Below are 17904 nucleotides of genomic sequence, written 5' to 3' on the forward strand. Positions count from 1 at the left end.
GTAATAAGCTACATGAGTGGGGGAGCAAATAGAGGAGTGAAAAGCTACATGGGGAGGTGCCACAAGAGGGATGATAAGCTACATGGGGGTCCACATGAGAAGAGATAAACTGCATGGGGAGTCACATAAGATGTGTAAGGGGGGGGGGTGAGCTGTATAACGGGAGAAATCTGAGGTGGGATAGCTGTGTGAATGGGGAGACATTTGTGTGAGGTATAAGATGTGTCAGGGGAAGAGCTGCGTGAGGTAAAAGATGTGTGCAGGAACAGGGCCAGCATTTGACGCACGTGCTCCTGGAAAGTTGGCCTCGCAACTTTATATTATATCAAACTATAAATATATATATTTTCACACTCCCCTCTACACGCACAATTATCAGCTTTACACATAACGCCGACAGTATAGTGTCAGATACATATAATGACCCCAGTAGAGTGCCAGATACACATATGCCCCAATAGTGCCAGACACATGTTGCCAGCAGTGCCAGATACACATATGCCCCCAGTAGTGCACTGCCAGATACACATATGCCCCCACAGTGCCAGATACACATATGCCCCCAGCAGTGCCAGATACACATATGCCCCAGCAGTGCCAGATACATACTGTATATGCCCCACAATACCAGATACACATATGCTGCCACAGTGCCAGATACAAACATCCCCCAAGTAGTCCTGCTCATCACCGCTGCCCGACGGGCTAGGCTGCTCCCGGTTAAGCCACGTATAGGAGCTGTATGGGACTAAGCGCTCTAGAAAACGCTTAAAAGGGGAAAGAACCAGGAGCCAGGAGACACTATAATAGATCCTACATGTGAGTGACTAATTACGATTGGAGACATATCCTTCTCCCTCATTTTGACTTGTTTATATATAACCAGGAGTTTGGATTATTTAGGAACTATCCCCTAAAAAAAAAAAAAAAGGTCAAGGTTAGTGTTTTTTTTTTATTTTTTATTATTCAATTGTTTATCATCAAATGAGGGCTTATAACCAATCAATTAAAATAATAAATTCAGGAATGGGGGCTGCCATTACTGTTGTGCCTAGAGGCGTCCTCACCCCTAAAACCGCCACTGTCTATTCAGCACTCCCACCTTATTTTTGCATTCTTATGCTTTATCACTTGCACTAATTGTAAAACCGTGCTAGCCACGCCCAATAGGTGGTGCTGGCTGCACGCAATGGGAGGTGCTCGACTCGCCCTTCTGGCAGTGCACACCCCAGTAAAACGTGCTGCACACACCTACAGTGATTACCAAACTTTAGCGTTTGGTATATGAGCTTTACGTATACAGTACATTTATATTGTTTATTGAATAAACTATCTGTTCTATATGTATATGTACTACATACCCTCCAACATTTTACACATGAAAACCGGCACAAATTAGGAAGGGGGCGTGGCCATGGGTCTACTTTCAGTGTTAATTTGGAGAGTCAAAAATCGGTACAAAGCTGTTTTTGGTAGGTACAGACCATAAAAAAAACGTACTGTACCTGCCAAAAAGGTACAGTTGGAGGGTAAGTGTACTATCTACGCATATTCTTTGTTTTACATGTACTTGGCCTTTTTTATACAACAAATCCATGTACTATTAATGTGCTCAAAACGTATTTTGTATATGTATATACATATACAATATAATGTTGTGCATATAGACTCTGTACATACTCCCCAAAGTCCACACCCACACAGCGGCCAGGAACAGGTGGAGACGCCTCGCTCAGGAGGTGCTCCATGTCTCCGCCTAGTGGGCGGTCTGGGGCGGTGCTGCTGTCGGTAGCTGCTGCTCGGGATCTCTCCCACACAGCAGCAGCCGCTGGGCCGTCAGCTCTGCTGCTCGTTGTGTTCAGTGCCGGTGTCCGGGCTGTGACACCTGCACCGAAGTTGGGCTGCACTCATCGCAGCCGCTACACTGCACGGGGAGCCGGGAGGAAGAGTGCGGGGAACTGCGCTAATTGGGAGAGCTGTCAGATTATGCAGGTACTGTACTGGTGCTATGTACATCTGTAACTGTGATTGCAGCTATAGCGACTGTATAAATCTGTGTTACTACATAACTGTGTACATGTGCAGCTATATGGACTGTATACAGTAATTCTGTGTGCATGCACTGTATAACTACATATGCCGCTATAGGGACTGTATAATTCTGTATGTATGCATAACAGAATTGTTGTATAACTCTACACATACAGCTATATGGACTGTATAAATATGTGTTAATAAAACACTGTGTACATATGCAGCTATAGGGACTGTATTATTCTGTATGCATGCATATACTGTAGAATTGTATAACTAGATATACCGCTACAGGGGCTGTATAGATCTGCATGTACGTACTGTATAATAGAATTATTGTATAACTCTACACATGCAGCTATATGGGCTGTACAAATCAGTATATACTGTGTGTGTGTGTGTGTGTGTGTGTGTGTGTGTGTATATATATATATATATATATATATATATATATATATATTAGAATTGCTTAACTATACATATGCAGCTATAGGGATTATATAAACATATTGTATAAAAACGGCTATAGGGAATATATGATGGGCAGCTATAGGGACTGTATAACTACTGTATCAGTATATATTTAAGTGTATGTATAGCCACATGCAGCTATAGGAACTATATAACTATATGCAGCTATTGGGACTGTATTAATTTGTGTGTATTTCAGTGTATAGATCTATATGTATAAGTGTTTATACAGGAACTGCATAAGTGTTTATACAGACCATTGGACTGTAGATACATATATAATTGTATTATTGTGTATATTCAGCTACTAGGACTATAATTTATAAATATATTGCAATTGTATAATTTTATGTATTTGCAGCTATATGGACGGTTGTGTATTTTTTTGTACAAACAAGGCTTTTATAACTATATACATAATGCTTATACTATATAAGTTTTACGCAGCCATAGGGACTGTAACATTTTATAACTTTTTATAACTATGCAATGATTTTATAATTCTGTGTATATCACATAACCCTTTGCTGTATATCTCCACCATCTGTCTGGCAAAATCTGTTTATTCTTGTTCCTTTTTCTTTCTCTTCTCTCCGCTCACTCTCCCATCGCACGCTTGTCTGCAAACTGGTCCCATACAATATACGTACTGTAACTATCTGTAAATGCATGCATACCTGTATGTCTCCTCAGTTTATATCCGCTTTCTTTATGTGTATTATGTGGGTTCATTATGTACACTGTATAATTGAACATATACACTTGACCCATAGAATATAGGTTCATACCCTATATTGCATGACTTTCTGCAGCCTCTTCCCCTCTTTGTTTTCATTTATGCCACTTATATATTTAATATAATATTGGTTCACTGCTGTCTCCTACCCCAGATACAGTATTACACAAATGTGCAATACACATTGTCCTCCGTCTGTCCATGGTTCCCCCACTTACTTGATATGAAAACCTGGTAATGTATGATAGCAAATGACAGTTGACCATTTGCTACAAAATGCCGGAAAACTGACAAAAACGGTCGTTCAAATAGGGTAAAACAAGTGAATTTAACCAATTTGTCTGATTGACAATTTTTGTCAGTATTTCAGTGTTTGGGAGCAAATGGTCAATTCTCATTTGCTCCCATATATTACCAGATTTTTATTCCAACCAGTCAGTTTGGACAATAGTTTTTTAGGTGTATGGCCAGTCTTGCACTGTGCTGTTACTTTCCAGGCTTCATTGAACATTACAGTCCTTCTGCTGCTCTGCAGCACCCTATATTTTGAATTATTTGTAGGTTAATGAATTGTGCTGGTAATTTGCAGGTAATGATGTTTGATTGCAAGCTTGTGTGCAGTGTTTATTACCTCTTTATTGAATGCATGAAACATTCTGTTGGCTCCATGGTATTGGAAATCATATTTACAGAATATGATGTTAGAGTGACAGTTTTTATGATCAGAAAAAGCTCCAGTGTTTTATAGTGTATGGGAAACATGAAAGGGTGAGATCATATTTTCTCAGGCAGTACAAATTGGCCCATGGGGCTTCCAGTTGTTTGCACATTAGCAGATCACCATGTGCACTATTCCACAGACACTAGTTATGCACAGGCACTTAATTGCCCCTTGGGGTTGCAGAGCGGTGAGCAGGGTATTACGGTTCAGCTATGAAGGGTTAATGTGTTCATCTGCACATGAAGCTGGTTCCTGCTGATGAGAGGAATTAGGGGGTCATTCTGACCTGATCGTTCGCTGCAGTTTATCGCAGCGCAGCGATTAGGTCAGAACTGCACATGCGCCGCAGTGCGCCAGCGCATGGCTGACAGCCGATGGCTGTTGTTGTCTAGCGATGGCCTCTGCCTGATTGACAGGCAGAGGTGGTCGCTGGGCGGGAGGGGGCGGAACGGCGGCTTTTGGCCGCCGATTTGTGGGCGCGGTCCGGCCAACGCAGGCATGGCCGGACCGTGCGGGGGGCGGGCCGCAGCAGCTGCGTGACGTCACACACAGCCACTGCGACCCAGGGCAGCGACAAGTAACTCTCGGTCAGCTGTAGTTGCTGCGCTGGCCGGGAGTTACTCTTCAAGTACAAAAGCATCGCCGCTGTGCAATGCTTTTGTACTTGTGTGGGTGGGGGACGACCTGACATGCGGGGCGGACTAGCCCTGTGCTGGGCGTCCCCCCGCATGTCAGTGTAAGTGATCGTAGCTATGCTAAATTTAGCACAGCTACGATCAGATCGGAATGACCCCCTTAATTCAAAGAAATGGGACTCTAACCTCAAATTGTCAGGTGTATAATATTTTTAGAGTTTAGTCGGGTGTAATTTGTGCTTTGTTTTTAAAACATTTAACAAAAGTCTTAATATATTTTATTTCTTGTTGAAATAAACGGTTGATTTGATGTTCTCACTCTAGATCTATTTTCCTTCAGTTTTTTTGTTGTGTATTTATGAAATAAAAGTCTGGAAGGTGAGGTAAGTACCATTACGCATCGTGCTGCACATACTCAGATAGTGATCCTAGAACATGTGCAGTAGTACATACACAGTGCTACATCTCTACGGCTACTCAGTGAGACAGTAATCCCAGAATACATGCAGTAGTATGGCCCTCATTCAGCTCGGATCGCAGATGTCTGAAAATCTCAATCCAGCTATTTTTGGACTTCTACGTGATTGTTCGCAGTGCAATCATATCCCGGAAGGATGCGATCACACTATGATTGACAGAGGGGGCGTCGATGCAGCATTCTTGAGCAGTGGTCTGGACAACGGAGGCGTGTCCGGACCATTTTCAGGGTGGCCTAATTTTAGACTTAGCGATTCGATCACAATTGATTTGCGATCGCAACGCAGCATCATTTAGCATGCTGGGCTGTTTAGCCCTGTGCTGTGCGGCCCCCAGCATGCGATAGTATGCAGTAGCAGATTCTGCTATATACACAGATACACAGTGCTACAGATACTCAGTAAGACAGTGAACCTAGAGCAGTGGTTCCCAAACTCAGCCCTCAAGTACCCCCAACAGTTCAGGTTTCCAGGTCTCCACACAGGATTGCAAGTGAAATAATTAGCACCACCTGTGGGTCTTTTAAAATGTGTCAGTGAGTAATGAATACACCTGTTCACCTGCTAGGTGACCTAGAAAACATGAACTGTTGGGGGTACTTGAGGACCGAGGTTGAGAACCACTGAACTAGAACATGGGTAGTAGTATATACACAGTGCTACAGCTGTACAGATACTCAGTGAGACAGAGTGATCCTAGAACATGTGCAGTACTATGGAGGTAATTCCAAGTTGATCGCAGCAGGAAATTTTTTAGCAGTTGGGCAAAACCATGTGCACTGCAGGGGAGGCAGATATAACATGTGCAGAAAGTTAGATTTGGGTTGGTTATTTTGTTTCTGTGCAGGGTAAATACTGGCTGCTTTATTTTTACACGGCAATTTAGATTGCAGATTGAACTCACCACACCCAAATCTATCTCTCTCTGCACATGTTATATCTGCCCCCCTGCAGTGCACATGGTTTTGCCCAACTGCTAAAAATTTTTCCTGCTGCGATCAACTTGGAATTACCCCCTATGTGTACAGTGCTACAGATACTCAGTGAGACAGTGATCCCAGAACATGTGCAGTACTATGTGTACAGTGCTACAGATACTCAGTGAGACAGTGATCCTAGAACATGTGCAGTACTATGTGTACAGTGCTACAGATACTCAGTGAGACAGTGATCCTAGAACATGTGCAGTACTATGTGTAAAGTGCTACAGATACTCAGTGAGACAGTGATCCTAGAACATGTGCAGTACTATGTGTACAGTGCTACAGATACTCAGTGAGACAGTGATCCTAGAACATGTGCAGTACTATGTGTACAGTGCTACAGATACTCAGTGAGACAGTGATCCTAGAACATGTGCAGTACTATGTGTACAGTGCTACAGATACTCAGTGAGACAGTGATCCTAGAACATGTGCAGTACTATGTGTACAGTGCTACAGATACTTAGTGAGACAGTGATCCTAGAACATGTGCAGTACTATGTGTACAGTGCTACAGATACTCAGTGAGACAGTGATCCTAGAACATGTGCAGTACTATGTACACAGTGCTACAGCTGAACAGATACCATTATCGGATAATTACAGAGGTGTTGCATATTTTAAGCTCTTATACACTTTAGCTGTGCTCCTAAAATGTCACTTTATGACCTAAGATTAAACAATGTCACGAAGGTTCATTTACGGATCACCGCATTTGTCGGCCTGCAATGCTCTTGTATGTGCCAAATGTATTTTAATGTGCACTCTTATCCTGGAAACTCCCATGGAATATCAGTCTATGCTTAGTTTTGTGGCTATCCGATAGACCTGGAAAGGGTGCAGCACAGGACCAGTAAAAGTCCAAACTACTTACACTTTAGGACCAGTTGCCATTTTGCCACTAATACCCCTTTCACACGTTGTTACAGAAAAGATGGCAAATTCCCATTTCTTAGCTCCGACCCTGGTAAAGAGCAGGGTCGTTGCATTCATACCTATCAAAATCTCGGGTTGATGCGCATTCACACACAAAGACCTGGGCTTTTGAAGGTAGTGTGAAAGCGGTATAAGCATACTTACCTACCTTCCAGGAACGACCGGAGGGATCCTGAAAATCAGATGGCACTCCCAGCCCCCTGGAAAGGAGGGCAGGCCTCCCAAAGCCTTCCCACACCAAGCCAGTCCCAGCCGCCTGTACACTACCTAGTGAAAGTGGGCAGGGCAACTATGCAATTCACGCTGAATCGCGTCATTGTAGCATTGTACAGCATAGGGCGGGGCTACAGTGACGTGATCACGCCTCCATGCTCTCACACCTAACAACTATCCTGATACCACGCCCCCTGTTGGGCCGACCTGTCCAGAAAGTTGGCAATTGTGGGTATAAGATGCTGCTCAAATTAGACTTTTTCTTACTGCTTATATTAATCATGAGAGTGAGAGGACATCGGGATGACCTTCACTGCATGTGTCATTAATGCATCACTCTTAAAATATGGGAACAGTCTGTGTGTGCAAAGATCGCATTGATGAAAAGGGGTGTGGCCTAATGCCACCCCCTCATTCCAATCGCCGTGGAGGGGGAGGGGGGTCAGAAGTCCCGTAAATGCTGGGATGCCCCAAGGCTCTCCCCCACACTATGTGCACATATTCAGAGCAGCAGTGAGAGAGTGTTTCCCGCCCCCCAACCTTTCCCTTTCAATTTGGTCTATGGGTAGGACAGCAGGGGAGTGTCCGAACCGCGGGACTGACCCATCCAAAATGGGCCGGTCGGAGGGTATTCATTAACGTGTCTTTGGTTTTTATTTTGTGGCTTGAACTGTTCTTATAAATGCACTCTTCAGATTACAGTATGTGCAAAGTTCATTAGATGTACATGCTGCATAGAGAAGAGATGATACCTTTGAGGTAAATTCCTTTGTGGTGAGAACAGGTTGCATGCGCTCTTCCACAAAGCAGCAGTAGCCCTGTATAAACATCTTCCAACCACTCATTCAGATTATCCTGTCAGGCAAAATCTTGTTTTTGCTAAATTAGGAGCTCTCACATGGTGAGGAACGTTGCTGATCTGCCCAACTTCTCCCATCAGACAGTGCACACTTGTCAGTAGCTTTTGCTTGCAGATCCAATTTTTGCTGTTTATACTGTAAATGATACATTTATTGCATATTTTAAAAAGAGAAAGAAAGGTATGCATCTGTGTGCAGAACTATATATTATATGGAATGTTGCAGCTGACCAAAATGTAAGTTTAGGACCCTCTACCTAAAATGGTGGTGGTTTTCGGTAAACGTCATGCAGTTTAGGGTCTTAGAATTGCCACAAATTGCTGGATAATAAATCCTGTGGTTTGGAGGACACAATCGCAGGTGATTTGCGGAAAATTGAAACATACTGGAAAAAACGCCTATTGATAAATTCAACCCCTTTGTGTGAACGTAGGTGGAACAATTACAAAGTGAGACTGACCGCTGTACAAGGCTCTTGTAGTGACGCAGTCGGTGGCTGTTGTTTTATTATTAATTAGTTGATAATGTGGCCTATAGCCTAAATAGTCCAAGTTTCGATAATTATGTGAGAAGTCCTGCTTAAAGAATATCCAGTTAGGAGCTAAGTACTTTTTATAAAAGTGAATTTGGACTTTTTGCTATTGTTCATATCTGTAACACCCACCATGGGGTGTTTCAATCTCCTGATCTTCCTTCTGGTATAAGTGTTACAAAATGATTGCGAAATTGTCACAGAAATATCTTCGTCATTACTTCGTAAAAAATTATTTATTCCCCCCCCCCCCGGATGCAGCAGTAGAAGACTGCAGTGCTTCAATTTGTCAGTTGTCTCCTGATAAGACACATTTGTGATGTTTTTCTACATGTAAAAAGTCCTGAGATTTTCTGAAAATGTCTTTCATGGCAATTTAAAAAAAATACATTTGATAGTGTCATTTAATATCTGTTATAGCAGGATGTTACTGGTTAAAGGAAACATTACGTCTCATCTAAAAACTGCCAATTGATTATTTCTGCAGGTATACCTAATTTTGTGACATGCACACGTCAAGGTGCACGCCCAGTTCCTTTGATTTTATGGGGTGTTTACAAAAACAATCTTCTACATTTGTAGATACTTAAAAGTAAAATATCACTATTATTCTTTTCTGCCTACACATTGGCCAATGTGCCTGACGGCCGATACGGCTGACGGATGACCCGGTGGTGGTGGTGGTGGTGGGGAAAGGGGGCGGATGGAGTAAAGTTTCTTTACTCCCCCTGTCAACCGGTACCATAGTCCTGCATGCTAATATGGACGAGATCGTCCATATTGGCTTGCATGTATAAACGAGCTGGCACCAACGATGAACGAGTGTGGGGCCGCGTATCGTTCATTGTTGGTGCCTACACACTGAGCGATATGAACGATATCTCGTTCATTAATGAATGAGATCGTTCATATCGCTTAGTGTAATCGGCCATTGTGTAGGGCCTATAAGATCACCTCTTCCTCATTGATGAAGTTTTCCTCCTTTCTTTCTCTTTTTTTTTTTTTTTTTTTTTTACTTTAAAAGAAAAAAAGAAAAAAATTCCTCCTGTTTCGCTATTACAATTTAATTGACTTTTAATTAACTTTTATTGATTTGTTTATGAATCTCCATTTTTAGTGCGATTCATTTATTCACAGTTTTAGCAATTTTATGTAATATACTTTTATTTGTTATAGCTGTCTAAATAAATTTATCTTGTCAGTCATAATTTTGTAGAAACTGAGACACCAAGTCGCTTTTATAAGTGATGCAGTCAAAATGCCAGTGGTTGGGATCCCGGCATACAGGATACCGAAGGCTGCCATACAGACACCCGCCCCTAATTCCCATACAGACACCCACCCCTAATTCCCATACACCACCAACTGAGTGGGATTAGAACCTGTGGTGAGCGAAGCTTGCCACCGTGTCCGAAGCGCGGTGAGCGGACTCACTGCCGGTATTCCAGCAGACCGTTTGCCGGTATATCATACCGGACCCGTTGTGGTGGGAATGGATTTCTTGCATCTTTGACTAGCTGGAGATGGAAAATTGAAGTCCTTTTATAGAGAGACATGATGCAACGTCCTATGAAACATGGATTACTTCTTCATTCTTTTTCCACCCCTGCCAGCTGATTTAAATAATTTCATCCCACAAAGTAAAATCATCCTACAGAAACCCATAAGTATTTACCATAGAAGAAAACTAAAATAAATTATTACCTACAACAAAATAAAACACACAAATTATTAGTAGTTGATGCACTTTCATTTTAGGGCAATTTTGTTTGGATAATGAAACAAGGACTCCACTGTACTGTTACGATCCCCGCGGTCAGGAGACCGCCACCGGGATCCCGACAGCAGGAATACCGGCGGCAAGCGCAGCGTGTCTCCTCGCAAGCCCGCTGTGCTCGCCACACTTTGGTCGCCACAGGGTTTTATTGCCCCTCGGGTGGTGGAATGACCCACCACCTGAGTGGGGATTTCTGCCAACGGTTGGGATTCCGACTGGATGTATTTCACCGGGTGTCAGGATTCTGGCGTCGGTCTCCTGACAGCCGGGCCCTGGCAACTGGCAAATTGACTGCCTCCCATACTAACAATAGTGTTATACCTGATACCTGAAAGGAGTGACTAATATAACAAAGTGCCATAACAAGCAATCTACTGTGGAAGTCCATAAATAGGAAATATTATAAAAGTAAAAATGTTCCTTAATCTCCCCTCCTTACCATAGTGTGAGAAACGCAGAGAGTTGGTTAACTGTGCCCGAGGAGACGGACATACTTTGAGAAAAGGATATAGAAAAGGAAAGTGGTGAGATTACGAACCAGCACACACAAAACAAGAGGAAAGCTATGCTAACCAAACTTGAAACCAGGAACAGCAACCGCTGAACCAAACAACATTACTGAACCAAGTAACAGTGCAGGAAGAACGAAGCACCGGGCAAGCGCCCAGTATCCCCTACGGACTATGAGAAAAGGATTTACCGGTAGGTAATTAAAATCCTGTTTTCTCTTACGTCCTAGGGAATACTGGGAATCTATTTAGTACCATGGGGAAGTACCAAATTCTGAGTTGATCGCACAAAGCAACTTTTTGCTGCTGGTGCGATCAACTAATCTCCGCCTATGGGGGAGTGTATTTTAGCATAGCAGGGCTGTGATCGCTTGTGCAGCCCTGCTATGCTTAAAAAGTTTCACTCAAAACAAGACTAGCCCTAGACCTACTTACCATGTGCGATGGATCCAGCGATGATGGGCCCGGCTTTGACGTCACTCCTCCACCCTCCGTTTGCCTGGACACGCCTGTGTTTTGCTGTCCATCTTCTTTGCGGTCACCGCTGCGACCGTTTTCTTCTCTGTAAGCATCGTTGCGTCACCGGGCAATGTCGCTGCGCACGCGTATTCCAGACTCGCTCGCACCGAAACTAAGAACCGCTGCGTGCAAACCGGTCGGAGTGACCCCCATAGTCGGGATGACCTTGTCAGGAATCCCTCTCCTGGCTAGAATCAGCCATTCAACTTCAATGCCGTTAAACGTAGCCACGGGAAGTCTTGATAGACAAACGGGCCCTGTTGCAGAAGATCCTTGCGAAGAGGTAGAGGTCACGGATCTTCGATTAGCATCTCGAGAAGATCCGCGTACCAGGCCCTTCGAGGCCAGTCCAGAGCAATAAGTATTGCTTGAACATTTTCCCTTTTTATTCTCTTTAGAATTCTTGGAATCAGAGGAAGTAGAGGAAACACGTACACCAGCTGGTAGACCCACGGAGTTGTCAGAGCGTCTACCGCCACTGCTTGTGGGACTCTCGACCTGGAACAATACCGCTTGAGCTTCTTGTTAAGTCAAGAGGCCATCATGCCAATCTGTGGATATCCCCACCGACACATCAAGCACCTGAACACTTCCAGTTGAAGGCCCCACTCCCCCGAATGCAGGTAGTCTACTTCCCAGTTGTCTACTCCCGGAATAAAGACCACCGACAACGCCACGGCATGTTTTTCCGCCTCTGACATCTCTGACATTGCTTCTCTGCTTTTCGTTCCGCCCTGTCTGTTTATGTACATTACCGCCATCACATTGTCCGACTGGACTTGAATGGCCTGATTTCGAATTAGAGATGAGGCCTGCAGAAGGGCGTTGTAGATAGCTCTGAGTTCCAGGATGTTTATTGGAAGGACAAAACTTCCTGACTTGACCATCTTCCCTGAAACTGCACCCCCTGGGTGACTGCTCCCCAACCTCTGAGGCTTGCATCTGTGGGTAGCAGAATCCAATTCTGAATCCCGAATCTCCGACTCTCGACGAGGTAAGAAGTCTGTAGCCACCACAGAAGGGAGCTCTTGGCAACAGACGGATCCTAGGGTGCATGTGAAGATGCGATCCAGACCATTTGTCCAATAGATCTAGCTGGAAGGGCCTCGCATGAAACCTTCCGTACTGAAGCGCCTCGTAAGAGGCCACCGTTTTGCCCAGAAGACAATACACAGATGCACCGATATCCGGTTTGGCTTCAGGACAGCCTGAACCATCGAATGGAAGCCTGTGTCGGTTCCAGGTGAGATTTTCGTAGGTTCAGAATCTACCCGTGATCCAGGAGTAGTCTGGTTAAGAGGCCAGTGCTGTCCAAAAACCGCTACCTGGATGGTGCCTTTATCAGAAGATCGTCCAGGTACGGAATTATGTTCACTCCCTGTTTGAGGAGTAGAAACATCATCTCTCCCATCACTCTGGTGAACACCCTCGGTGCCATGGAGAGACCAAATGGCAGGGCCTGGAACTGGTAGTGACAGTCCTGCAGTGCAAACCGTAGATAAGCCCGATGAGGCGGCCAGATCGGAATGTGAAGGTACGCATCCTTGATATCCAGAGACCCTAGGAATTCCCCCTCCTCCAGACCTGAGATCACTGCTCTCAGAGATTCCATCTTGAATTTGAACACTCGTAAGGGTTCAACGTCTTGAGGTTCAAAATCGGTCTTACTGAACCGTCTGGTTTCGGTACTAAAAACAAGTTGGAATAATATCCCTTGTTTTGCAGATGAGGTGGAACTGGAACAATGACCTGAGTCTGTACCAGTTTTTGTATGGCGTTTTGTAAAGTTATACTGTACTTGCCTCTTGTGAAACTGGTAAGCCTGATTTGAAGAATCTGTGAGGTGGGAGCTCCTGGAACTCCAGTCTGTAGTCCTGGGAAATAAGATCTATGACCCAGGGATCCTGGCAAGAACTTGTCCAGATGTGACTGAAGAATTTTAGTCGGGCTTCCACCTGCCAGTCTTCCAGGCCTCGCGGTCCACTATCATGCTGAAGGTTTTGAGGAAACTGAGCTTGAGACTTATTCCTGTGAACCGGCATTTGCTGGTTCGTGTGGTTTACCTCTCGCGCCTCTGGTTGCTGTAGAAGAACCTCTGGGTTTGCCCCTAAACTTGGCAGTCTGAAAGGACTGTAAATTAGGACCTGAGTAAGACTTCCTAGCTGGGGGAGCTGCAGAAGGAAGATATGTGGACTTACCCGCAGTAGCTTTGGAGATCTATTTGTCTAGTTCATCTCCAAATAAGTCCTCTCCTGTGAAGGGTAGGCCTTCCACACCTTTCCTGAAGTCCGCGTCAGCAGTCCACTGGGGTAGCCATAGACCCCTGCGTGCTGACACTGCCATAGCAGTGGTGCGAGCATTAAGCAAGCCTATTTCTTTTATGGCTTCCACCATAAAGTTCGCAGAGTCCTGTATAGGTTGCAGGAGTAAAATAATCTCCCCTTGAGGTAAGGTATCTAACCCCTCCATCAAGTTACCTGACCATTTGGCAATGGCTCTTGTAATCCATCCACAGCTGTATACAAGGATTTGAGTGTAATCTCAATTTTATGATCAGCCGCGTCTTTCAGGGAGGCTGCACCCGGGAGAGGCAATACAATTTTTCGTGACAGCCTGGATACTGATGCATCCACTATCGGTGGATTTTCCAATTTTTTTCCTATCCTCAGGAGGAAAAGGAAAAGATGATAGCAACCTTTTTAGGGATTTGAAATTTCCTATCAGGATTAACCCACGGTTCTTTTATAAAAAGGGTGTTTAGTTCCTTTGACACAGGAAAAGTGGCTGAGGGTTTCTTTTTTATATTAAAATAAGATTCCTCACTCTCCTTTGTCACATTATCAGGGATATGCTGGACTTCTCTGATAGCCTCTGTGAGAGCCTCTATTCCCTGTGACAGAGTAGTCTCCCCCACCTCTGAGTCCACCTCCCCCTCCTCCATGTCTGACCCCTCATCATCAGAGTCAGACTGCAGGATATGGGTCAAATACGTTTTTGCAGACAAATGGCAGGGGACTGAGATGCTGGTTTGGGTACTGAGTCTCTTTTCATAAACTCAGTCATAGATTGTCTTAAGTATTGCATCTCTTTCTCATTGCGGGACAATGTAGTAGAAATATTGTAAATCATTCCCCTAATGGAGTCCAGCCATGCTGGCTCTGCCCCGCTAGCCTGGGAAGGTACACTACACTGAGGACACACTAGTGAACCCCCTGGAGAAGAGGAACACTGTGCCTTACATGAAACACACTCTTTGCCTGACATACCGTAACAGTGACAGCCACACACAGGATAGGGTTAAATGCACAATTAACCCACAAAGAGCTCTTCCAGGAAGACACAGAGGGAGTATGGAACCAGCACACGGCGCCCGTAACACTAATACCAAGCTTAGCTGGGTCGCAGACTAAGTACCTCGACTAAGGACTCAGTACACTAACAATCGCTTCCCCCCCAGCTATGACCCCCTGGTACCGCTGTGGTAATCTGGAGGTTCTCTGGAGAAGCTGCGCATCCCTGTCAGTTAGCGTCTGTGTCAGCTGCAGAGGGAAAATTGCGCTGGTGAGCTGCTGGATCCTCTCATAGTGAAGCCCCGCTCCTTCAATGGCACACGGTCTTTTCGCTCTTTTTTTACTGGTGGGGGGGGAGCGATTATTAGTGTACTAAGTCCCTTATCAGGGTACTTAGTCTGCAACCCGGCTAAGCTTGGCATTAGCAATAAGGGGGCGGTGGGGGCTGGCTCCAAAATACTCTGTGTCTCCCTGAAAGGCTCTTTGTGGGTTAATAGTGCTTAACCTTTTCGTGTGTGTGTGTGTGTGTGTGTGTGTGCGCTCTGTCACATTTACATTATGTCAGGCAAAGAGTGTGTTTCTTGTACAGCGGAGTGTTCCTCTTCACCAGGGGGCTCACTACTGGGTACTCAGGGCAGTGCACCTTCCCAGAATAGTGGGGATGAACTGGAGTGGGTTAATTCCATTAAAGGAATGATCTCAAATATTTCTACAAAACTATCCCGCAATGAGAAAGAGACGCAATACTTAAGACAGACTGTGGATGAGTTTATGAATAGAGACTCAGTCCCCAAACAGCGTCTCAATCCTCTCCAATTTGTCCGCAAAAACGATCTCTGGCCCATATCCTGCAGTCTGACGCCGACGGGTCAGACATGGAGGAGAGTGAGGTGGATTTGGAGGAGGGGGATGCAACTCTGTCACAGGGAATAGAGGCTCTTATAGAAGCTATCAGAGAGGTTCTGAAAATTCCTGATAAGGTGTCAGAGGAGTGTGAGGAATCTTATTTTAATGTAAAAAAGAAGTCCTCAGTCACTTTTCCTGCGTCAAAGGAATTGAATATCCTGTTTGAAGAACTATGGGTTAATCCTGATAAGAAATTTCAAATCCCTAAAAGGTTGCTCTCATCTTTTCCTTTTCCTCTTTAGGATAGGAATAAATGGGAAAATCCACCGATAGTGGACGCATCAGTCTCTAGGCTGTCATGAAAATTGTATTGCCTGTCCCTGGTGCAGCCTCCCTAAAAGATAGGCTGATTGTAAAATTTAGACTACACTCTAATCATTGTACACAGCTGCTGGGGTGGCCAGAGACCCACTATTGCATGTGCGTGGATCACAAAAGCCATTGCTAAATGGTCCGGTAACCTAATTGAGGGGTTAGTTTTCTTGTCTAGGGGGGATGTTGTTTTACTCCTGCAGCATATACAGGACTCTGCGAACTTTATGGTGGAAGCCATAAAAGAGATTGGTTTGCTTAACGCACGCACCACGGCTATGGCAGTGTCAGCACGTAGGGGCTTGTGGCTACGCCAGTGGACTGCTGATGCGGACTCAAGGAAAGGCGTGGAAGCCTACCATTCACAGGAGAGGCCTTGTTTGGAGACGAACTAGACAAATGGATCTCCAAAGCTACTGCGGGTAAGTCTACGTATCTTCCTTCCGCAGCTCCCCCAGCCAGAAAAGATTATTCAGCTTCAAATTTGCAGTCCTTTCGGACAGCCAAGTTTAAGGGTAAATCCAGAGGTGCTTATACGGCCTCCAGAGGCGCAAGAGGTAAACCACGCAGACCAGCAACTGCAGGTGCTCAGGAACAGAGCTCAGGCTCTGCTTCCTCAAAGCCTTCAGCATGACAGTGGACCGCGATTCCTGGAGGATTGTCAGGCGGGAGCCCGACTAAAATTCTTGAGTCACATCTGGTCAAGTTCGTGCCGGGATCCCTGGGTCATAGATCTTATTTCTCATACGTCCTAGAGGATGCTGGGGACTCCGTAAGGACCATGGGGTATAGACGGGATCCGCAGGAGACATGGGCACACTATAAGACTTTGAATGGGTGTGAACTGGCTCCTCCCTCTATGCCCCTCCTCCAGACCTCAGTTAGACTTTGTGCCCAGGAGTGACTGGACACACACTAGGGGAGCTCTACAGAGTTTCTCTAAAAGACTTTTATGTTAGGCTTTTTATTTTCAGGGAGACCTGCTGGCTACAGGCTCCCTGCATCGTGGGAGTGAGGGGAGAGAAGTCAGACCTACTTCTTCTTAGTTCAAGGGCTCTGCTTCTTGGGCTACTGGACACCATTAGCTCCAGAGGGTTCGATCACTTGGTTCGCCTAGCTGCTTGTTCCCGGAGCCGCGCCGTCAACCCCCTCACTAGAAGCCAGAAGAAAGAAGCCGGGTGAGTATGTGCAGAACAGAAGACTTCAGTGACGGCAGAAGACTTCAGTAACGGAGGTACAGCGCAGCGGTCGCGCTGCGCTCCATGCTCCTACACACCAACGGCACTCGCAGGGCGCTGGGGGGGAGCGCCCTGGGCAGCAGGTTACTGGAAGTTTAAAATACCGGTGGCATAAGTGCAGATTCGGTGCCTGAGCACCGTTTAGGATACCCCTGCCAGATATCGCAGCGGTCACGCTGGGCGCCATTGCTCCCACACGCCAACGGTTTTTACAAGGTTGCAGGGTGCTAGGGAGGGAGCGCCCTGGGCAGCAATATATATATATAACTCTTTGGGGGTGACAGTACATCTATACAGTGTCTAAACACTGTATAGGGACCCCCGATAGCATACACAAAGTTGTGTTTTTTGCGGTCTGGAGCGCGCCGAGAGGGGGCGGGGCTTAGCCCTCACTTCAGGTTACAGCGCCATTTTCTACTTGTCCCCGCCAAAAGCATGAGGGGGCACAATGTTTAGTGCTATTTAGAGGAAAATAGCACTATTTTAGACAAATGGGCTTGTATTCTGTGTGTTATGAATAAATATATATATATATATATATATATATATATATATTCATATCTGTGTGTTCCCTGTCGGATACCCACTATAGCTTTAGTCGACATATGTCGACATGAGTGAGTGCTGTCATTTATGCGGATCACAGTCGACATCGCCGACTGCTGTTGGTACTTGATTCTGTAGATGCAGTGTCAGCAGGTCGATAGTTGTAAAGATGTCCGAACGTTTATTCTTTTCCCGCTGCAGATAGAATAC

The 17904-nt window shown here is 45.2% G+C and overlaps 1 protein-coding gene across 7 annotated transcripts in view; it reads left to right on the plus strand.

Moving 5' to 3' along the window:
- The first annotated feature begins 1774 nt into the window (after positions 1 to 1774).
- The window catches only part of SULF2 (sulfatase 2), a 663681-nt gene continuing 647551 nt past the window's right edge, over positions 1775 to 17904 (plus strand). For 6 of the 7 annotated variants that reach the window (XM_063958897.1, XM_063958899.1, XM_063958898.1 and 3 more), the window contains exon 1: positions 1776 to 1992. The gene's annotated coding sequence lies outside the window, so the exon portion shown is untranslated. Of the gene's footprint in view, positions 1993 to 17904 lie in introns of all 7 variants that reach the window. The other variant, XM_063958903.1, reaches the window with a different exon arrangement.

The sequence above is a fragment of the Pseudophryne corroboree genome, chromosome 3 (genome assembly GCF_028390025.1).
Source record: "Pseudophryne corroboree isolate aPseCor3 chromosome 3, aPseCor3.hap2, whole genome shotgun sequence".
Taxonomy (NCBI): Eukaryota; Metazoa; Chordata; class Amphibia; order Anura; family Myobatrachidae; genus Pseudophryne; species Pseudophryne corroboree.